General features: G+C 43.5%; 1 pseudogene; it reads right to left on the bottom strand.

The window, feature by feature from the left end:
- Nucleotides 1-24374, bottom strand: part of LOC117052066 — a 53582-nt pseudogene that overhangs the window by 16787 nt on the left and 12421 nt on the right.

Below are 24374 nucleotides of genomic sequence, written 5' to 3'. Positions count from 1 at the left end.
TAAGAACACTTATAAATTTGCAGCTTATTAAAGCCTATGAATTGGGAATTTCTACCTTTCTAGCTCTTTCTTATGTAGTCTGCTGACCTTCCCTCTTCATCCCCATAGCAGAGAATGAACTACACATTTTAGTAATATAATGTAAAAGGTTTACTTACATTTCAATGCAGGCAGCAAATACAGCAAAGTAGTGTGCAGAAAAATACTTATAAATTACAGTAAAATAAAAGTTGGTTGTCTTAGCTAACATGGCTGAAAGCAGGAGCTTTGCCAAGCTTGCTATCACCACCCCTGCAGTACAGTGCTGCAGCTCACTGGAGTTCAGGTGTGAAATGATACCCCTAACTGCTAGCTGCTCCTGCAACCAGTTATTGCCCTGGTTGAGGAAAAGCACTGGAGACCTGAGCAAGGCCTCTAATCTAAGGTGAAGAGCCCCCATCATCCATAGTCTGCTGTTGCAAAAGCTGCAGAGAGAGGATAGAAAAAAGATTTGAGAAGAGGAACTGGACAGCAAATCCGAGGTACCTTGCAAATGAATGAGGCAGTAGGCCTGAGACACTGAAGACCCTTTCAGCCAGTATCTGGTAGTCCCTGTACCTGCTTTGCAAAACTACTTCTGCCCTGCCAGATATTTGAGAAAAGTTCAAAGTGATGAAACCACACTGTGTGTTCCACTCACTTGTGTCTCATCTCTTGTTAGGGGTAGTTATCAACAGGTCATAGGTAAGGACATGACTCAGAGGGAACCTCCTTCTGACTAATCTTCCATTGTCTGCAGAATCCGCCAAATAAACCAGCTGAAAGAAAAGAAGCCCAGATTAACAGATTTAGAGGAATCACGTACACAAAACACGTTTCAAATTTCTCTCCTCTCCTCTAGTGTTTGGTTACATAATGGGATGTACGTGTATGGAGTGTTAGGGGAGAGGTAGTACCTCTGGTGGGGGACACATGAGCTCCTTCTGGGGTAGTTTGTCCACCTTGTGGGATGTAAAAAGGACAGGAGCAGTCAAACACAACTTTTGCTAGAGTAGACATAAAGGTTGTCTCAGTCCTCCAGCCGGAACTTCCTGCCTTCCTGGACTGAGACAAAACTTCCTTGTATGTAACTTGAGATGGGTGCGGACCTCTCCTTGAAGAACACAGGCCGGGCATCCATTTTCTCTCTTCAGTCTTCTTCTCTCTCATTGCCATCTAACAGCAGCATTACTAAGATGCACCCTTGGCTCTAGGCCAAGAAAAGAAAGGGGGGCTTTCTCCCATAAGGAGATAGTCACCACATGTTTAGTAACTTTTAATTCTGCCTCTGGGATCCTTTGTGTGAACGGATGATTTCTTGTGAGTAAACGTTTATACTTTACTGAAGACTGTGTAGTGTCTCATTAAAAGAGGGATTAAAAGGGGAAGACACCAGGATAATATTTCTAATGACTCTAGCGAGTCTGTGCAAGCTATCCGCTGTGTGTGTGCGCTAAAAAGGGAATGTTAAATCTGCAGATATTATAGAACTTGTAAACACAAGTTGGGACAGGATATCTTAAACAATATATCCTCCCCCACATCCCTTAACATTCCCACACACCTTTGGTCCCTAACTGTCCTAGCAGCTCCGCTGCTGCTAAGAAAACCTTGCCACAAACCTGAGCAGCTGGCCAGCTCCTTAGTCTTGCAAATATGATGAGAATCCAAGCAACACAGCAATGGAAGCAAGAGCAAGACTGTACATCCCAGTGTTGCTTTCAATTCCAAATGTTTCAGATAGGACGTGAGCAGCAGTGGTGAGTTGGGTAGAGCTGCTCTCTTGACAGCGGCTGTTAATCTGATGTCTCTGCTATTTATTGGAGCTGGGGCAATTAAATCTAATTAAATCTCACCAGGCCTTGCCTTGGCCTCAGCCAGCTATTATTATTCAATAATAAACAGCAGTGACATCCAGGGCTTCTTTCAGCTGGAACTCAGTACTGGCACCTATCCAATGGGTGCCATTGCCCATTATAAGAGAACAAGGGAGCCATCCACGGAGAGTTCTGGCATTCTTTTCTAGAAAAATAGCACTAGTGACTCCAGATTCAAGAGAGCGCCTCCACACCCCCACACATGCCTTTTCAAACCAGCTACTGTGGCGTTTCACCCCTAAAGGTTTCTCCAAGGGTTAACTTGGCAGGGAGAAGCTTGACCAATGGGAGCTCTCCAGGCAATTAGAGTGTGGAAGGATGGCAGGTTAGAGAGGATAGAAAAGGCACTTAGAGGTTGGAAGTTAGGCAGTTGTGTCAGAGTTAGAGAGGATAGAAAGAGGAGATAGAGCTAATGAGCAGAGCTAGAGCAGGTTGAATAATTAACAGGAGGCATTAGGGATAGTTATTGGAATACTAGGTAGAGAGTTGAAATATACTTATCTGAATACCATGTTATATTAAACATTTTACCAAGTCATTTGAAACCATTACGCTTGTACAAACAATAAAGAAACTTATGTTTTATTTTTACCACAATCTGAATCTGTAGTGAGTTATTCATTGCCAGAGTGAATACTGGCTGGTGGCAGCGGATATACCACATGTCGTTGGGGCAGTTACCAATAGACCGTTAAACGTCCGGGGGTGCTGCTCAGGTCTGAGAGAGTGACCGCGACAGCTACCTCCCAGATTACCCGTCAAGGCAAACACAGCCTAATGTACTCACCTCGTGCAACCGTCCTCTGGCATAGAAAATGGTGAGTATTGAATGTTTCAAGGTCAAGCTATAATGTGGTGAGCCTCTCATCACCTGCATATACTTGAACACATCCCAGGCTTCTGATGGATATACCTTTTTAATCTCTGTGCCAAGTTCTTTGGAAACCCAAATCTAGAAAGAGGGGGGAAAGTAGTGCTCAAGCGATGTAGTGCGCTCTCTCTCTCTCTCTCTCTCTCTCTCTCTCTGTGTACACACACACGCACGTACACACACACACACACACAAACACACACAGCTGGTTTGATAATGTAGCAGAATGATTAAGACTAGCAATCTGACTTGTATTAACATGCATCTGGAAGTCACCAGGTTGGTGAAGGCTGGCCTAGAGCCTCAGGCTGCCAGAAGCACGCCAAGAATGCCTCCATTCTGCTCAAAGCTCTCTTTCAGGTATAGTGGAACCTCCAACTGTCCCCTATTTTCCAGGGACAGTCCCAGATTTGCAGAAGCTGTCCCAGTTTTGATTTGATTCAAGAATGTCCTGCTTTTCCTTAGGACGTCTTTATTTTCATTGGAAAAATGTTGGTGGGTATAGTTATCTGACCCCTAAGCCAAGGATATAAGTACCGTAACAATACAACCTTTAGAAGACACCTGAAGGCAGCGTGTGTAGGGTAGTTATTTAATGTGGCTGGGGCAACCCAGCCAGATGGGTGGGGAACACAACACCTGAAAAAAAATCCTGTTGGAATCATTGGGGTTCCTGATGAATAAATATTGATAGGGCTAGATTATACATGGCTCTAACATAAATTCCTAAAATATCTTTTATTTCTGCCACTTGCTATTCTGCTACAATTTCATTCGTTTGGTGTGTCCGTCTGTGTTATTTGTTAGCCACCTTGAGAATCTCACAATTCTGATGTTGGCTGATGCCTTTTGTCCTGTTTGTATTGTTTTGCATTTTGAATAAAGTGGTAAAGGTAAAGGTAAAGGGACCCCTGACCATCAGGTCCAGTCGTGTCCGACTCTGGGGTTGCGGCGCTCATCTCGCTCTATAGGCCGAGGGAGCCGGCGTTTGTCCGCAGACAGCTTCCGGGTCATGTGGCCAGCATGACAAAGCCGCTTCTGGTGAACCAGAGCAGCGCACGGAAACGCCGTTTACCTTCCCGCCGGAGCGGTCCCTATTTATCTACTTGCACTTTGACGTGCTTTCGAACTGCTAGGTGGGCAGGAGCTGGGACCGAGCAACGGGAGCTCACCCCGTGGCAGGATTCGAACCGCCGACCTTCTGATCAGCTAGCCCTAGACTCTGTGGTTTAACCCACAGCGCCACCTGGGTCCCCTGAATAAAGTGGTACCTCGGGTTAAAAACGTAATTCATTCTGGAGGTTCATTCTTAACCTGAAACTGTTCTTAATCTGAGGTACCACTTTAGATAATTGGGCCTTCCGCTGCTGCCGCGCAATTTCTGTTCTCATCCTGAAGCAAAGTTCTTAACCCGAGGTACTATTTCTGGGTTAGCAGAGGTCTGTAACCTGAAGCATCTGTAACCTGAGGTACCACTGTAAAGGTTAAGAAAGAAAGAAGAAAGAAAGAGAAAGAAAGAAAGAAAGAAAGAAAGAAAGAAAGAAAAGCATACTTCCTCAGCAATATTAAGCCCTGTTCCTGAACAGCCAGCCACTGGGATCCATGAGAAACATAAGCAGTACATACCTCCTCTCGGTCCGTCACAAAGGCAATTTCCCCAGTAAATGACTGAACAAAATATTTGATGGGGGAATCATTCGGGAAAAGTCAGAGAGATATATATAACTCTGCTTGTCATTGCTGTAAAGAAAAGGGGAAGAGATCTGTTTTAAATCCCCCCACCTCCTACAACATTTTGGTTGGAGCAAAAACAAATGTATGCATTTAAATAGGAGTCATAACATATTATTTGCCCACCTTGTGAACCACCTTCCATTACTGTATCAAGTCAAGGACGGGAGCAGCAGTTAGCCTTACAATCCGTCCACTGGTCAATTAATGACTGGTATCTGAAGAAGTGTGCATGCACACGAAAGCTCATACCAAGAACAAACATGTTGTTGTTGTTGTTGTTCAGTCGTTCAGTCGTGTCCGACTCTTCGTGACCCCATGGACCAGAGCACGCCAGGCACGCCTATCATTCACTGCCTCCCGCAGTTTGGCCAAACTCATGTTAGTAGCTTCGAGAATACTGTCCAACCATCTCATCCTTTGTCGTCCCCTTCTCCTTGTGCCCTCCATCTTTCCCAACATCAGGGTCTTTTCCAGGGAGTCTTCTCTTCTCATGAGGTGGCCAAAGTACTGGAGCCTCAACTTCAGGATCTGTCCTTCTAGTGAGCACTCAGGGCCGATTTCCTTGAGAATGGATAGGTTTGATCTTCTTGCAGTCCATGGGACTCTCAAGAGTCTCCTCCAGCACCATAATTCAAAAGCATCAATTCTTCGGCGATCAGCCTTCTTTATGGTCCAGCTCTCACTTCCGTACATTACTACTGGGAAAACCATAGCTTTAACTATACGGACCTTTGTTGGCAAGGTGATGTCTTTGCTTTTTAAGATGCTGTCTAGGTTTGTCATTGCTTTTCTCCCAAGAAGCAGGCGTCTTCTAATTTCGTGACTGCTGTCACCATCTGCAGTGATCATGGAACCCAAGAAAGTGAAATCTCTCACTGCCTCCATTTCTTCCCCTTCTATTTGCCAGGAGGTGATGGGACCAGTGGCCATGATCTTAGTTTTTTTGATGTTGAGCTTCAGACCATATTTTGCGCTTTCCTCTTTCACCCTCATTAAAGGTTCTTCAATTCCTCCTCACTTTCTGCCATCAAGGTTGTATCATCAGCATATCTGAGGTTGTTGATATTTTTTCCGGCAATCTTAATTCCGGTTTGGGATTCATCCAGCCCAGCCTTTCGCATGATGAATTCTGCATATAGTTAAATAAGCAGGGAGACAATATACAGCCTTGTCGTACTCCTTTCCCAATTTTGAACCAATCAGTTATTCCATATCCTGTTCTAACTGTAGCTTCTTGTCCCAATAGAGATTTCTCAGGAGACAGATGAGGTGATCCGGCACTCCCATTTCTTTAAGAACTTTCAATAGTTTGCTGTGGTCGACACAGTCAAATGCTTTTGCGTAGTCAATGAAGCAGAAGTAGATGTTTTTCCGGAACTCTCTAGCTTTCTCCATAATCCAGCGCATGTTTGCAATTTGGTCTCTGGTTCCTCTGCCCCTTCGAAATCCAGCTTGCAACTTCTGGGAGTTCTCGGTCCACGTACTGCTTAAGCCTGCCTTGTAGAATTTTAAGCATAACCTTGCTAGCGTGTGAAATGAGTGCAATTGTGCGGTAGTTAGAGCATTCTTTGGCACTGCCCTTCTTTGGGATTGGGATGTAAACTGATCTTCTCCAATCCTCTGGCCACTGCTGAGTTTTCCAAACTTGTTGGCATATTGAGTGTAGCACCTTAACAGCATCATCTTTTAGGATTTTAAATAGTTCAGCTGGAATATCATCACTTCCACTGGCCTTGTTGTTAGCAAGGCTTTCTAAGGCCCATTTGACTTCACTCTCCAGGATGTCTGGCTCAAGGTCAGCAACCACACTACCTGGGGTGTATGAGACCTCTATATCTTTCTGGTATAGTTCCTCTGTGTATTCTTGCCACCTCTTCTTGATGTCTTCTGCTTCTGTTAGGTCCTTTCCACTTTTGTCCTTAATTGTGGTAATCTTTGTACGAAATGTTCCTTTCATATCTCCAATTTTCTTGAACAGATCTCTGGTTTTTCCCATTCTGTTATTTTCCTCTATTTCTTGCATTGCTCGTTTAGAAAGGCCCTCTTGTCTCTCCTTGCTATTCTTTGGAAATCTGCATTCAATTTCCTGTATCTTTCACTATCTCCCTCGCATTTTGCTTGCCTTCTCTCCCCCGCTATTTTTAAGGCCTCATTGGACAGCCACTTTGCTTTCTTGCATTTCTTTTTCATTGGGATGGTTTTCGTTGCTGCCTCCTGTATAATGTTACGAGCCTCCATCCACAGTTCTTCAGGCACTCTATCCACCAAATCTAAGTCCTTAAACCTGTTTTTCACTTCAACTGTGTATTCATAAGGAATTTGATTTAGATTGTATCTTACTGGCCCAGTGGTTTTTCCTACTTTCTTCAGTTTAAGCTGGAATTTTGCTATAAGAAGCTGATGATCAGAGCCACAGTCAGCTCCAGGTCTTGTTTTTGCTGAGTGTATAGAGCTTCTCCATCTTTGGCTGCAGAGAATATAATCAATCTGATTTCGATGTCGCCCATCTGGTGATGTCCATGTGTAGAGTCGTCTCTTGTGTTGTTGGAAAAGAGTGTTTGTGATGACCAGCTTGTTCTCCTGACAGAACTCTATTAGCCTTTGCCCTGCTTCATTTGAACTCCAAGGCCAAACTTGCCAGTTGTTCCTTTTATCTCTTGACTCCCTACTTTAGCATTCCAATCCCCTATAATGAGAAGAACATCCTTCTTTGGTGTCATTTCTATAAGGTGTTGTAAGTCTTCATAGAATTGGTCAATTTCAGTTTCTTCAGCACTGGAAGTTGGTGCATAAACTTGGATTACTGTGATGTTAAAAGGACTGCCTTGGATTTGTATCGAGATCAATCTATCATTTTTGAAATTGCATCCCAGTACAGCTTTCGCCACTCTTTTGTTGACTATGAGGGCCACTCCATTTCTTTTACGGGATTCCTGCCCGCAGTAGTAGATATGATAGTCATCTGAACTGAATTCGCCCATTCCCGTCCATTTTAGTTCACTGATGCCCAGGATGTCAATGTTTATTCTTGCCATCTCATTTTTGACCACATCCAGCTTACCAAGGTTCATGGTTCTTACATTCCAGGTTCCTATGCAATACTTTTCTTTACAGCATTGGACTTTCCTTTCGCTTCCAGGCATATCCGCAACTGAGTGTCCTTTCGGCTTTGGCCCAGCCGCTTCATCAGCTTTGGATCTACTTGTACTTGTCCTCCGCTCTTCCCCAGTAGCATGTTGGACGCCTTCCGACCTGAGGGGCTCATCTTCCAGCGTCATATCTTTTATATGCCTGTTGTCTTTGTCCATGGAGTTTTCTTGGCAGGGATACTGGAGTGGGTTGCCAGTTCCTCCTCCAGGTGGATCACGTTTGGTCCAAACTCTCCACTATGACCTGTCCATCTTGGGTGGCCCTGCACGGCATAGCTCATAGCTTCCCTGAGTAATTCAAGCCCCTTCGCCACGACAAGGCAGTGATCCATGAAGGGGAGAACAAACATAGTTGGTCTCTAAGGTGCTACTGAAAAGAATTTTCTATTTTGTTTCGACTATGGCAGACCAACACGGCTACCCACCTGTAACTGGAACTATGACTGGTAGGACACTTCTCAAGTTGTCGTCTGGTGTCTTTATTACCCCAACTACTTGCCAAAGTTGGCCCACCCTGACTTAGGGCTTATGGTATCTGCACTTCCAGCTGCTTTACTGCTCAGCCAGAGCAAATGGCAGTTTGAGTTTTCTCCAGATTCACATTTGCTCTAATGTCTAATCTATCGCTAAAGAGCAGGTTTTCCCTTGGAAAGGAATGGAGCAAGCAGGAAACTGCTCAGATCCATGCTTTCCAGGCACGGCACAAGCGGAAGTAAAGTGTGTAAAAGCTCTCAGAGGCGGCCTGGCTTATCGAAGAGTGTTTCCTACAACCTCCCTTAATAGCATAAATATTGGAGGAGGTAGTCAGACTTGCGCTACACTCAAAACTGAAACAAGGCAATAAGCCAACCCTTCTAACAAGTGATTCTAAGCAGCAATCTAGGGCAGTAATTGGTATTAGAGGTGTTATGAGAAGTATAAGGTATAAAACAGGGTTCCTCAACCTTGGCCCTCCAGAAGTTTTTTGGCCTACAACTCCCATGATCCCTAGCTAGCAGAACCAGTGGTCAAGGATGATGGGAACTGTAGTCTCAAAACATCTGGAGGGACGAGGTTGAGGAAGCCTGGTCTAAGATAAAAAATAAATGTTCATAAATGTTCCAGGCAAACACATACATAAATATATAAACCACATGTCTGAAGCAGTACAGGGAAAAAGTCCTGAAACCATTCTGACTCTCCCAAAATTAACCTCAAATGTTTCTCTGCAAGGACAAAGGAAATGGGAAAACCTCTCCATTGTCTCTTTGCTCACAAATCCTGTCTTAAGGGTGTATCTGTGTATGAATAGGGTGAGACTGACCTGGATTCACAAACTGAGTATTTACCATCACAAAAGAATAGCCAGACTGCAATTTGCCAGAATAGCCAGAATGCAACCATTATTAGGTAACCTGGCAAACAGGATTTCTGCTGTAGACCACTGCCTCTGCTGTTAACCACCTCCTTCTGTGATGTATGTATGATGTTTCAGGGGGGTGGTCTTGGACTCCAGGGTGGGCAATTTCCAAAGTCTATATAAGAGCTTGCACACCAATGTTCTGGGTTCCTCCTCCCTCCTGCATGTGGTGTGTGAGGACCCTGTTGCAACAGTTTAATAAACATCAGGCTTACTAGCTGCTTTGCTTCTCAATATTCTCTGGCTGGCCTCTGTTATTTTCTCCTGGCGATAGAGAACCTACATAAGGGCTCTTGGGTACCCCATAAGGGGAAAGGAGCAGTTTTTTTCTTATAACAGAAGCAACAACCATTTTACGCGCACGTAATTAACAAGCGAAAATCGCTGCAACCCGGAAGTGGTAGGGAAAGGGGGCAAATGGATTCAGGCCGGGCTTATGCACGCAGGCGTCAGAAACGCAGCTTCCGTGCAAAATGGTTGTTGCCAGTATACTTCATGCATTGATGAAGTGGGTTGTGATCCACAAAACTTGATGCCAACAGGAGTTCCCGGCGTGCACAGTGGGAGGATGGCGGACCGTAACATCTCTGCATCTATCACGAGTTAATTTGGCGGCTGCGATGGGAGTAAAGCAGCCTCCCGACCTCCCCGGGACGATGGGGAGGGCTGCCTTGCCCGCGGTACCCTTTAACCCACTCTGGACCCTTCGGGACCGAGTGGGTGGGTCTGGGCACATAGCGCTCGAGATAGATGAAGCTTCTGGAGCCGGCCCCGTTTGTGCGCGTCTCCTTTAATTGGATATATAAATTTGTTTAAAGATTTTGGGCATGTCTCGGACAAAGGAGTGGGAAGAATGTTGCTAACTGCAGCCCTGAGTGATTAAGAATGAAGATTGGAAGAAGACGTGGACTTTACATTGGTATGTGAAGGAGGGAAAAGAAGGGGGGGTAAGCTCTGGAATCTCCGTTTGTTTTGCCTCAATATCTACTTAACCCGGGCGAAACCTCCCCCAGAAAATCCACTTTCACAGGCAAATGGCAAGTGGACTTTTAAGACTGAATGCAAATTAGATTGGAAATTACAAGAAATAAACTGTATGGAGTTGAATTAAGATGTGGACTGATTTAAAAAGTAATGGAGGATCTCCGGCCGGTGTGACGCAGCAAGAATTAATTGTGGATGGTTGATGAGAATCTGTGGAGCTGGATACCTCTTCAAAGGGAGAAGCCAGCCTTGATGGACGATTGATAGTGGAATTTACGAGGCATCTGGCTCTCCTGGAAAGGAGCGGAGGAGGGCACGCAGAGTTAAGGAAGTTTGCTGAGTCGTAGTTTGATTTACAAGCTTGATTTATGAGAAGACGAAGGCAAGATGGCGCTGGCTGAAATACGATATTTGGAGGATGACGGCTTTATCCATACAGAGACATTATTCATTATAATAGTGTCTGCTTGTTGGCATTGATCAGAGGCTGTGAAGATATTGGTTTTTGAATGCAACGAGATGAGATAAGAAAAGCGCTCTGGACTCTGAGACATGGGGAACTCAAAAATAAAAAATTTGGCATAATTGGAATTGTTATAATTGGAAGTGTATAATTAATTTGGATTGTAATTCGATTGGTAATTGGAAATATATATTGGAAAATCAATAAATATGATTTTTTTAAAAAAACTTGATGCCAACAGTTCCCCAACTCCCCCCCCCCAACCACTTGAAAACTTTTGCTGATCCGGACTTCCGGTTTGGTGCCGGTTATGGCGGACGGGAGCTGAAGAGCTCCGGTTCCCCAAGGGGCTATAGGGGTTTCTGTGCCTGCGCCGCGGGCCCCTTAAAGCCACGGGAAGAGCGTCCCGTGGACCTGTGTCTTGTGGGCTCCAGATGTGTCGCCCCCGCTCTCGATTGACCCTCGTAAGGGGGAAAATCGAGTGAGCGAGGCAACGGCACGGAGCTGAAGAGACGGCTGCCCCGGGGGAACAAAGCAGCGACTCCGGCAGATCTGAGCACCCAGCACTTCCTAATTAGCCTATGCAAAAGAAGCTCTGTAAGTAATGCACTTAATTGACTTTCTGGAAATTTAAGAAAAAGACTTTGAACTTGCAGAGAGAGCTTGAAAAGGAAGCCCGCTCTCTTTGGACTGCTTAACAGAGGAGGTAACGGCAAAGGAGCTAAGCCGCGACTAGCGGAAAAAGTTTGCTAGTTTTGCCGAACTTTTTAAAAGTGGATTTAAAGTTGTTTCAATTATTTTAAGAGACTTATTATTAAGGATTTTGGCAAGAGAAGACACCACTCGCCCTCTGGATTAGGATTCCGGGTCGGTAGCGGGCTGCGATACTGTGTTGCCATCTTTTTTGTAACTGTTTACCAGCGGAGACATTTTAACTTCTTTGTGGCTGGCTGCAGCCTTTGTTTTGAACTTGGGGGTTACACTGCAAGAAAAACAGTAAAATACTGCCTTGGACTGATTTAAGGATTGACTTTCTCTTACTTTTCTTGACTTTTGATGAGTTTTAAGAACTTTTTCAAAACTTTGGAAACTTAAGCCTAAGTTTTGAACTGTTGGTTGAAACTGCATGGGACTCCTGGCTCTGTTGCTCCTTTGTTCTCTGACTAGTAAGCTGGCCACCTGGTGTTGATTTGTGGAACTGTTGTCCTTCCCTGTGAATGTCTGAGACAGTTACAATAACAAAGGAGGTGACCTTGAAACACCAGCTGCAGAGTGTTTTGGATATGCAAGATAGCTCTAGAGCCAAAAGAAAATCTTCAATAACTTTAACCACACAGGAACAGATGGCAGCGGCTATTGAGAAGCTAACTGCCAGCATTGTAGAGGTGACAGAAGGATTGAAAAAAGTATCAGAAGAAGTGAAGCAAACACAGATTTCAGTAAATACAACAGTAAATTCTGCAACAGATAAATTACAAGCTGAAATTAAGGACTCCACCCAAAAATTGGAAAAATCTATTGGTGCAATTGAGGAAAGTGTCAGGAAAAACAGAGAAGAAATTGATAAGATTGGACAGGAGGTGACAGTTTTAAAGAAGGAAACAGGAATTTAAAGAGGTAAAGGAGAAAATAAAGACGGTGGAGGCGAAATTGGATAATATTGATCTGGAAAAAATTGAAAAAATTGGATCACAGCAGAAGAACGTGGAAGAATCTCTTGCTTTTCTTCAACTTCGACAGAGGGAGGGGAACATCCATCTAAGAGGCCTCCCAGAATTGGAACAAGATAGCCTAAAAGCCTTTATAGTAAGTGAATTTGCAAAGCATTGGAATTTGGAGGAGGACGACGTCTCAGCACTCATAGTGAAGGCCTTCAGATTTGGACCCAGAGGAAAGAAAGGAACCAAAGGAGTCAACGATTGTTTGATTGTGTTAAATAGCAGATACCAAAGAGACTACTTTTTGGACCTACATTATAAGAACAACCTGGTGGTACAGCAGAACAAAGTCATACTTTTTAAGGACATCCCCAAATACTTCCTAGACAAAAGAGTATTTTATAACGATTTGGCATCAGAGCTAAGAGCAAGGAGAATTCCTTTCAGTTGGGAATTTCCAGAGGGCCTTGCTTTTACATTTAAGGAAAAGAGAATAAGGATAAGATCCCCGGCTGAGAAGCAAAAATTTCTGGACAAGCACCTGGAAGATTTTAAAGGGACGGCATTAGATCCAGCTACATTTTTTCAGCTTCCAGGAGTACCTCCACCGCCAGGGGTACCGAGATCAAACGACTCAAAAGATCCAGAAGAAGACAAGAAAGCAGAGGCATCTGGAGGAGAATAGAATAGAAGATGGCCCTTAAACTGATGACTTGGAATGTTCGGGGATTGAACCAGAGACCGAAGAGACGCAGAGTTTTTCATAATTTGGAAAAGAAGAATTTGGATATTGTATGTCTACAGGAGACACATGTAGTTCGACAACACAGAAGGATTTTGCAAAATAAAAAATTAGGCCAAGAATTTATTTCCTCGGATAAAGTCAAGAAGAGAGGAGTGGTAATTTATGCTAAAGAAAAATACAGCCCAAGACAGTTGTTTAAAGATGAAGAAGGGAGATACATTGCTATTGAAATTAAAGTACAAGGCGAAATTTTTTTGATTCTAGGACTTTATGCACCTAATGATGGAAAGTCAATCTTTTATAAAAAGATCCCTGACCTGCTGTTGGACTATTTGGACTTTAAAATAGTATGCCTCGGAGATTTTAATGGTGTAGTTTCCACATTAATGGACAGATCTCAAAGATCCAAAATAACTAACGATGGGAAACTGCCAAAAACGTTCTTTGAAATGGTAGATAACTTAAACTTGGTGGATGCTTGGAGACTAAGGAATCCTACTGAAACAGAGGCAACTTATTTTTCAGAACCTCAAAAGTCATGGTTGAGAATGGATTACATCTGGGTTTCAAACGAATTGGCACCAAAAATACAAAAAGCAGAAATTGGTCCAAAAACGTATTCAGACCACAACCCTGTACAAGTGAATTTTAAAGTAATTTCCAAGGATTCTTTCAGATGGAGAATGGATGATGCATTAATGAGGGACACCAAGCTAGTGGAAAGAGCCACAAAAAAGATCAAAGAATATTTTCAAATTAATTTAAATACCCAAGTGGAAAAGAGAATTGTATGGGATGCAAGTAAAGCGGTGATGAGGGGTTTCCTCATAAGTGAAAAAGCGAAAAAGAAGAAGCAACAAAATGCAGAAATGGAAAGACTTTTGAAGTTAATTAAAGGAAAAGAAAAAGAATTAAGAGGTCACCCCAAAAGCCAGAAAATTCAAAAAGAAATTAAATACTTGCAATCCCAATATGCTAAAATTATGAATGAAGACTTGGAATGGAAGTTAAAACTGATGAAACAAAGAACTTTTGAATCGGCAAACAAATGTGGGAAACTACTAGCTTGGCAGCTAAAAAAAAGACAGAAAGCAAATATCATCAACAATTTGGTAGTCAATGGAAAAAGTGTGGAGAATCCAGAGGAAATTAGATGGTGCTTCCAAAGATTTTATAAACAATTGTACAAGGAAGATAAAATAGAAGAATCAGAGATAGACCAGTTTCTGGAAAAAAATGGACTGCAAAAGATCCCGGAAGAAAAGATAAACATGCTCAACCACCCGATTTCTACCCAAGAGATTGAAGAGGCAATCAACAATATGCAGATAGGAAAGGCCCCAGGACCAGATGGATTGACTGCAAAGTATTATAAATCTTTAAAAGATTGGCTGTCACAGCCTTTAAAAGAAGTTTGCAACGAACTTTTAGAAGGAGGTAGGGCACCGGAGACATGGAAGGAAGCCTATATCACACTAATCTTGAAACCAGACTCAGACAAGACTTTGATGAAAAATTACCGTCCAATCTCGCTTTTAAATGTGGACTATAAAATATCTGCAAATGTTATGGCTATGAGATTAAAAAGAGTCCTGAAGGATTATATCCACAAAGATCAAGCAGGGTTTTTACCAGGAAGACAAATAAGTAACAATACGAGAATCATTGTGGACATTTTAGAGAAATTGGAAAAAAATATAAATACGGATGCAGCATTAATGTTTATAGATGCGGAAAAAGCCTTTGATAATATATCTTGGACATTCATGAAGAAAAATTTAGAAAAGATGGCGGTGGGACGATTTCTAAATGGCATTAATGCCATTTACTCAGAACAAAAAGCTAAAATTATAATAAACAGTGTGATATCAGATGAAATTAGAGTTGAGAAAGGAACAAGACAAGGGTGCCCTATCTCCCCTTTGTTGTTTATCATGGTCCTTGAGGTCCTTCTAAACATGATACGAATGGAGACAGATCAAAGGAATAAGGGTGGGTGAGAAGGAATATAAATTACACGCCTTTGCAGATGATTTGATGTTATCCCTACAAGAACCTGAAAGCAGTGTCCCCAAAGCTTTGGAATTAATTGAACGATTTGGGCGTGTAGCCGGCTTTAAATTAAATAAACTGAAAACCAAAGTATTGACTAAAAATATGAATCTGGAGCAGGTACAGAAATTACAGGAATGTACTGGCCTCAATTTTGTTAAGAAAGTAAAATATCTACGGTAGGTATTAACCTTACTGCAAAAAATCTAAACCTGTATAAAGACAATTATGAAAAAGTGTGGACCGAGATAAAGAGGGACTTGGAGATATGGACAAGATTAAATCTTTCATTGATGGGCAGAATAGCTGCCGTTAAAATGAATGTGTTACCAAGGATGCTGTTTTTATTCCAAGCCATTCCAATTTTAGACAAACTGGATTGTTTTAAGACATGGCAAAAGGATTTGACGAAATTTATTTGGCAGGGTAAGAAGCCAAGAATTAAGTTTAAGATTCTTACGGACTCTAAAAAGAGAGGAGGTTTTGGCCTGCCAGACCTAAAGATTTATTTTGAAGCTGCGGCCTTTTGCTGGTTGAAGGATTGGTTTAAATTAGAGAACACTGATGTGCTGGACTTGGAAGGTTTTGATAATATGTTTGGATGGCATGCTTATCTTTGGTATGATAAGGTAAAGGCCCACAAGGCTTTTAAGAACCATATAATAAGAAAAGCCCTTTATCAGGTTTGGATGAGAAATAAAGACTTGTTGGAGAGGAAGACTCCTAGATGGATTTCACCGGTTGAGGCCAAGGCTTATAAAAGACCAAATATGCCTGCAAAATGGCCAAGATATGTAGATATACTGCAGCAAGAAGGTGGGACATTTAAGCTGAAAAGTTATGAGCAAATTGAAAAAGTCACCGACTGGCTGCAGTATCGTCAAATTTATGAAATTTTTAGAGCCAACAAAAAAATTGGTTTTCAAATAGAAAAGTCAAAGCTGGAAACAGAGTTAATTGAACCGAACTCTAAAAACCTTTCCAGGATGTATAACTTGTTGCTAGAGTGGCATACGAAAGATGAACTGGTTAAATCAGTAATGATAGACTGGGCAAAAGATGTGGGGCATAATATTATGATGGAGGACTGGGAGAGGTTGTGGAAGGAAGGTGTTAAATTTACTGCTTGTAGTGCATTAAGAGAAAACATTATGAAAATGATATACAGGTGGTATCTGATACCAGTTAAGATAGCTAAGATATATCCTGCAACAAGCAATGTGTGTTGGAAGTGTAAATCTGCGGAAGGTACCTTCCACCATATGTGGTGGACATGACCAAAGGTAAAGGCCTTCTGGGAGAAGATTTATAATGAACTCAAGAAGGTAATGAAAATTACCTTTACTAAGAAACCAAAGGCCTTTCTTTTGAGCATGGTCAATGGTGAGATACCCAGCCAGGATAGAGTGTTTTTTATGTATGCCACAACAGCCGCTAGAATTCTACTTGCAAGAAACTGGAAAGGTGAAGAGATCCCGACAGTGGAAGAATGGCAGATGAAGTTAATGGACTTTATGGAACTCGCCGAACTGACCGTGAGAATCCGAGACCAGAGGGAGGAGAAGGTGTATCAGGAGTGGAAGAACTTTAAGGATTATTTAAATAAGTGTGTAAAACTGAATATTTGAGCAGAATTAGCTAGATGAATTGGCTTTAGCTAGTTGATGTTAGATAAAATTGTGTATAAGAAGTATTGTTATGAACGATTTAATTTTTAAGAATTTTTAGGATGCACAGTTTAAGTGACGAACTACATTTGATTAATTGCCCTAAAAAGTTTAAGAAGTATTGTTAATGTTTATGGGAAAAAGATACAAAGTTACCAAAGTATATTGATATTGAATGCAGCCGAGTTTGCGAGGGAGGTCCCAGGTTAAAGAAGATTGAAACTAGAATTAATAAGGATAAATGTATGTTTTTGTTCATTTAGGTAGGTATATGTTTTCTTTTGCTTATTGTGATTTTTGTTTGAATTGTTTATTATGTTTCTTTATTTTTATCTGTATTCGTATATGTGTATTGTTTTTGTTCCTTATGCTGAAAATAATAAAAAATCTTATAAAAATAAAAATAAAAACTTTTGCTGATCCTAGCAGAGCCTTTAATATGATTTTGTCCTTGAGATAGATAGATACTTTATTGTCATTGTACATGGTACAACGAAATTGAACGCCATCCCACATTTACAGCCACGTATGCACATTTATACATTTACAACCACAGATACACATACATACCATCCATCACGACTCCCCAAAGATTGTATCATTTGGTTACAGCATTTAAAATAGTTATTGCTCTTGGATAAAAACTGTATTTTAGTCTATTTGTTTTTGATTTAATTGTTCTGTATCTCTTGCCCGAAGGCAACAGTGCAAACAGACTATATCCAGGATGAGATGAATCCTGTAAAATGTTGTTTGCTTTTTTGAGACAACGGGAGCTATATAGTTCGTCCAAAGATGGGAGAGGATGACCGATAATCTTTTGGGCTGTGGTTATGACCTTCTGGAGCATTTTCCTGTCAGTGACTATGCAACTGTGCAACTGGCAAACCAAGCACAGATACAGTATGTAAGAATGCTCTCTATTACTGATTGTAATACACCGTGCTAGATGCTACATAATTTCTATGTGCTCTTTTATTTCTTATATATTGTAGGCTACCGCACTGCATTACAATTTGAATTCCACAGAATTCAAATTGTAATGCAATATAAGAAATAAAAATACAAATAAAATCTGTATGAATGTTAATACAATGGATGATCTGTCTCCCATCCTCAACCACAAATCCACAGACACACCACAGACCACTGAATGACACTTGAGGGGCACTGGTGGAATGAGGATCAGTTTGGCAGCTCCTGTCTTATACCGTAATAAAATGGTTAGTTTTTAAGGTGCCACAATACTGTTGTTTTTGGTCTATTCCAAGTTTTATAGAAACAGCACTGTGAGAAAACTGCAGGTAAGCCAAGAGAGTGCAAAAATTATGGTCTGCATAGTAGGACAGTCCACTGCTACTAGGGTGCAGGTTTTGATTTCTGGGCACTAGATTCAGTATTTTCTAAAGATGAAAGTAATATAAACAGAAAGGTGTCTGGAACCATATTCACACCAGCAGGCTTTTCCTAGGGAATCTTACCTTTGCAAGATAACATTCCCCCAGATGTAAAATTTATTATTGAAGGGGTTCAAAGCCAAACCTCTTGGTATAAGGGTTGTGTTTGTGTATTGCTCCAGTCCTAGCAACAACACAAACCCTTTATCAGAGGCTGCAACAGAAAAAAGAAAAGAGGTTGACTACAATGGATGTTTTAAATGGGGGTAGAGAGTAACTAGAAAAAGGATGCAATGGAAGAAACCCTCTCTCTTTCCCCCAGCTATTCCCACTACATGTTTGAAGATTCAGCTGGAGTTTTTGAAACAGGAGCAAACTGCACAGTTTTGCATTCTTTGCTTCTCTGAAACACAGATTTCGATGGACTGCCTTTTCCTGAGTCAGTTCTCTAGAGATGAGGGATAATATAATATTATAGTGATAACGTGGCATACGGCAGGGTTGAGGAAGCTGTGGTCTGACCACTGTTGCTAGACAACCTCCATCCCCCGTGTATGGAACCTTTGATCCTCCAGGTGCTGCTAAACTGCAACTCCTACCTTCCCTAGCCATTGGCTGTGCTCGGTGGGCCTGATGGGAGTTGCCGTCCAACAACATCTGGAGAACCAGGGGTTCCCCACTACTGACATATGGGAAACCAGGGGGGGACCTCTCCTGCAGCTGATATTTAAAGGGGGAAACCGGTGCACATTAATGACACAAGTGATTTGTCCCTTAAGCAGGGAATTCTGATGACCTTCCGCAAACTATGCGCTGCTTTGTGAGGAATCATGACAAAGCAATGTAAAACCGCCCCATGAATCCACTCCACATATTTGCATACCTTGCTCTCATTATGAATTCCCTTCAGTTCAGAACTTGGGGTTTTGGCAAAGAGTTCCAGGATTAACACATACTCAAAGCCCCTTCCAACTTGTCTGCCATTTAACTATCCTCCTATACTTGCAATCAGAAGTGCCAAGGGTTTCATTGCCATCCTAGCCCCCATCCCTTTGAATGCACAATAAAGGGGGAAGTGGAAGCTGCATATTCTGTTAGCAAGTTTGGAGCCCTGGGTGTTAATTTTTATGGCTTAACGCAGAGTGCACAGGTGTTGTGCAAGCAGCAGCAGATTCTGCCTTGTCTCAGATGCTGCAGTCTAACTTACCCTTTGGAACTTTTTCAGGGATATGATAAATAAATTCAAAACGCTTGTCATCTGCAAAGTGAACAGAGAAAACATCCAAATGTTAAAATTGCCTACTTATTTACTTTATTCCATTTATGCATAAGCTTGGAAAAAAAGAAAAAGATGTAACATGGTATAATTACGATTAGTTGGATTGAAATTATGCTTGTAACTGAATTTTCTATGGAGTACAACAGCAATTGACTTGGACTAATATACCGGTATGCTTCCTTCTGTCAGAATATAGTGAATCCATACATTTGATAACAACTAAAGTGATCGATAAAATTAATCCATTTTTGCCTGTGGATATCCTGCCTTTGATTTTGTTCTCTAAATCTAATAAAGTAAGTTTATTCAGCCATGAAAAGCATAGCTCTTTATTATATCGTACTCCTCTTTATTTGATGGTACATTTGCCACTTTCCATTTTCCCATGTACAGTGGAACCTCGGTTCCAAAACATTAAAAAACCAAAGCATGCATTTCCGGAAGGATTTTGGCTTCCGAAAAGCGTTCAAAAAGCAGAGCAGTTTCTTCCGGGTTTTCAGCATTCAAAGCCTAAACTAAACGCCCAACTTCCGAGACGCTCAAAAACTGAGGTACCACTGTATAAACCTCTGGCTGCTACTAACAAACAGGAAACCAGTTCTACACACTCATGCCTTATAGGGTCTTTCAGACAATTTAATAGGACAATAATGCAGTAGAAAGGGTCTCAGTATTTCAACTTCTTTTCCAAATGATATTTTATTTTCCTTCAGTTTCCGTGCCCTCAAATCACATTTTGGCACTTCTAGCATGTGGGAGGGTAACTTCAGTGCACCTGAATTTGCTCATTTTATTCTTTTTTTATCTGTCCCTTTCTCTTCTTGTGTCTTGACTGTTTGACAGGTTATTGCCAGAATAGATTTGATTTTGAATTTTTTAACATCACCAAGTTGAATTTCAAGTACAATAAACAATATGAATAACGCTTAAGAGAGCCAGTCTAACCTGCAAAGTATACCACAATGGTGTGTTTGTCTGTTCCCGTCTCATGCACCAGCAAAAATATCTGGTTATCAGTCAAGGAGTAAGTGGCCCATTTGATGGAGCATGCCGAAGCTAGAAGGGAGAAGAAGATTGGGGCATGGGAAAATTGCATTATTTAAAAAGAAGTCACTGTAGGCTTTGCATTCGTGGCGTGAGAAGATCTTCCTGCTGGCCATTTTCATTACAGACAGCCCAGCAAACTAAACATTGGTTCCAATGTCAGACTTCCTACTCCCCCATGCGTAAGACTGCACCCAGGGGCATAGGGAGCCGCTTTGCCGCCTGGGGCGGCAAATGCGGGGGCACCCCCCTGGGGGCGGCGCACCGTTACCTAGCGCGCGCATGCCCTGACGTCACGGCGCATGCACCGTGCCATCACGACGCGCGCGCAGCATCCCGTCCACCCAAGATGGCGGGCGCGAGCGGCCAGCACCCCTTCCATGCGGCAGCACGGCAAGTTTTAAGACGCTGTGCATCTGTTCACGCGCTGCAGCCTTGAAACTTTCTGCGCCCCACGTGCGCTGGCGGCACCAATCGGGGGGGGGCGTCGCCCCAAGTGTCACCCCCCCACGGGCGGTACCATGGGCAGCCCGCCCCCCACCACCCCTTGCTCCGCCCCTGACTGCACCCACATACTTATTATTTACCTCTGCCTTGAAAAAGAGATACAGAAATATTTAAGTAATTATAAAACTGTGAAGAAAGTGCCTTGGTAATGTCTTACGTGCTTGCCAATCAAAGCCAACCAGAGTTGGTTTTTGCTGCAAACCTTTTTGTACTGATCATTCTGAACGCACTCTGAACAGACCACATTGCTCCTACTATTATGCCATGTCTCTGTTTACCCATATGTTGATTTTTATACCAGCTTAAAATGTCATCTTCCAAAAAACTCTGGGAATCATCATTTAGTGGAGCTATTTAAGTGCATTGGGAGGATTTCCTGGGAAGTGGAAAGGAATGCTAAATCCCTGCAGACTGGAGGGAGGCAAATGTTGTCCCCATCTTCAAAAGGGGGGTGGGAGAAGACCAGGTAACTACTGACCAGTCAGCTTGATGTTGTTACCAGGAAAGGTCTTAGAACAGACCAGGAAAAGTCCTAGAACAGACAATTAAACAGTTGGTCTGTGAGCACTTAGAAAATGACGCTGTTATTACTGAGACCCAGCATGGGTTTCTCAAAGAAAAGTCATGCCAGGCGAATCTCATTTCTTTTTTTGATTTGAGTTACAAGCTTGGTGCATCAGGGGAATGCTGTGGATGTAGTGTATCTTTCAGTAAGGCTTACGATTCTATGAAATAATATGTGTCAGAAGTGCATATAGTTATTTATTTATTTAAAAGAAACCTTAATACCACCTTTAATCTGAGGGTCGCAGGGTGGTTTACAATATTTTTGGATTCCTTTGGAAGGACAGGATATAAATTTAATAAAGAAATAACAGTCACGGAGAAAAACAGCTCTCCCCAACCCATCTCATTCCATGTTGTACGTCCAACATCTAGATCGTGATTTACTGGTAGATCACTGGACGTCTGTGATAGATCACTGGCACCCACCCCCCCAAAGAAGCTAAAACAAGCTCAACATTTTTGCCCTGCACCCTCCAAAAACAGGGCTTTCCTCCTCCCTAAGAAAAGCTCAGCAACTTTGACCTGAAACCCCCAAAAGGGGATAGATCACTGCCAGTTTTTAACTCTGTGAGTAGATCGCAGTCAGGGGCGTCGCTGGGGAGGGGCGGTGGGGGCGGTACGCCCCCAGTGACAGGGTGAGCAGCGGCGGGTGGGGGCGACCCCTCCCGCCACTCCCACGCGCCGCTGCGCCCTCCGTCACCCCGGGAGCAGCAGCACACGGATGGGGTGCTGCCGCCGCTTTTTTTCGGCGGGGGGGGGTCGACCAGCGAGGGGGGGTGTCACGCTTGTCACCCCCTCATCGCTGGTCACCACCCCCCGCCGAAAAAACCGCGGGGGGGGGGGGCGGGAAAGGAAGCAGAGCAGGCGCGTTTAAGCGCCGCTCTGCTTCCTTTTCCCCTTTCCGCTGCTTTTTTTCGGCGGGGGGGGGGCCCGACCAGCGAGGGGGGTGTCACGCTTGTCACGCCCTCCTCGCTGGTCACCCCCCGCCGAAAAAAACCGCGGGGGTGGGGGTGGGGAAAGCCTGGAAAGGAAGCAGAGCAGGCGCGTTTAAGCGCCACTCTGCTTCTTTTCCAGGCTTTCCGCCCGCTTTTTTTCAGCGGGGGGGGCCCGACCAGCGAGGGGGGGTCACGCTTGTCACCCCCTACTTGCTGGTCACCACCCCCCGCCGAAAAAAACCGCGGGGGGGGGGGCGGGGAAAGCCTGGAAAGGAAGCAGAGCAGGCGCGTTTAAGCGCCGCTCTGCTTCTTTTCCAGGCTTTCCGCCCGCTTTTTGCGGCGGGGGGGGGCACGACCAGCGAGGGGGGGTCACGCTTGTCACCCCCCTCCTCGCTGGTCACCCCCCCGCCGAAAAAAACCGCGGGGGGGGGGCGGGGAAAGCCTGGAAAGGAAGCAGAGCAGGCGCGTTTAAGCGCCGCTCTGCTTCTTTTCCAGGCTTTCCGCCCGCTTTTTTCGGCGGGGGGGGGCCGACCAGCGAGGGGGGGCGCTTGTCACCCCCTCCTCGCTGGTCACCACCCCCTGCCGAAAAAAAGCCTCGGAAAGGGGGAAATCCCCCCTTTCTGCATACACGTGCGTCGTGACGTCATGATGACGTCACGACGCACGCGTCGTGCCCCTCCCCCAGGGGGGTGCCTCTGCGCTGCCGCCGCCCCCAGCAGCGCAGAGGCTAGCGACGCCACTGATCGCAGTTGGCCACCCATGTTGTACATTGTTGGATTTTTGGTTCTGAATGGTGATTACGGAAACAAAGACATATGTTGCCCATTCTGGCTTTACCTCCCTCGCTACAAAGCTCACAACAGTGGCACGAGACTGTGGAGGCTACCCAGTGGGAGGCAGGTTTTAAAAATCTAAATGGACGTACCCTTTACAAAATCACATACTGTCTCGTCCTTTTCCCTCAAGGATCCAGAAGCCTTCACAATCCCATCTATAAAGAAAAAGGAACCATGAGTAGGGTTAAAATGAGTGGACTGCTCCTCCCTTCCCACTCTCCAATGGACCAAGCCTCCCATTGCCAGAACACATATACCCTACTTATGATCCAGAAGTCATGCTCTGCCCCAAAACCGACCCACTTTCTTTATTCAATTTGTCAGGAAATGTTCCGAGTTATCCACACAGTAAAAACACAATTTAAAACACATTAAAATAAGGCAATTATGAATTACCTAATGACTGAAAAATATCAAACATATCAGCAAACGTAGCTTAAAACCTGAGGACAGTCCATATAAACAAAGAATTAAAAATATGTACCTGAAATCTCCTCCAATATCCTACAGAAATTGACATTTCCCTACTATATGAAAGGGCTTTCTGGGACCCAGCATCTCTGGCCTAGACTCACTGATAAATCATCCAGCTGAGACCACACCATTCAAGTCTTGCTCAACACCCCGTTGTACAGAACAATGAAAGAGCATGCCCCTCCTCAAGCTAGCCCCCATCCATTCTGTCCTATAGTCCTATGTGGGGCAAGATAAATACCTTTAATCGTGATAAGAAAGAATTCTCCTTCCTGCCAGCCGCCACCAAGGGCAATCACATATTCAGTGCCATTACTTGGGAAAATGACTGGGTTCAAGGTTCTCACACAGACATGGTTCAATATGCGTGTCCAGAGCTCTAAAGAAACATAAGAGAAAATGTGAAGAACCTGGCAGCCCACACCTACCCCGGGATCCTGCAACCAAATGCCCCTGGGAAACCCACAAGCAGGGCATGAGTTAAGTAGCCTTCTGTGTCTTTTGTTCCCACATGTATTGTTCTCACATGTATTGTGACTAGTGGTCACAGACAGTGCTATCCTCCATGAATTTATCTATACCCTTTATGACGGTCCATGACAACATCTTGAGGTAGCACATTCCAGAGAGAGATGGTCCCAATCAGTTACTCTAAGCACCTTGCAATGGCTTAGGAGCCTTGTTTGCCAGATGGTTTGTCAGATTATAATGTAATGAG

The sequence above is a fragment of the Lacerta agilis genome, chromosome 8, assembly GCF_009819535.1.
Source record: "Lacerta agilis isolate rLacAgi1 chromosome 8, rLacAgi1.pri, whole genome shotgun sequence".
Taxonomy (NCBI): Eukaryota; Metazoa; Chordata; class Lepidosauria; order Squamata; family Lacertidae; genus Lacerta; species Lacerta agilis.
This window is presented reverse-complemented; position numbering and strand designations above follow the sequence as displayed.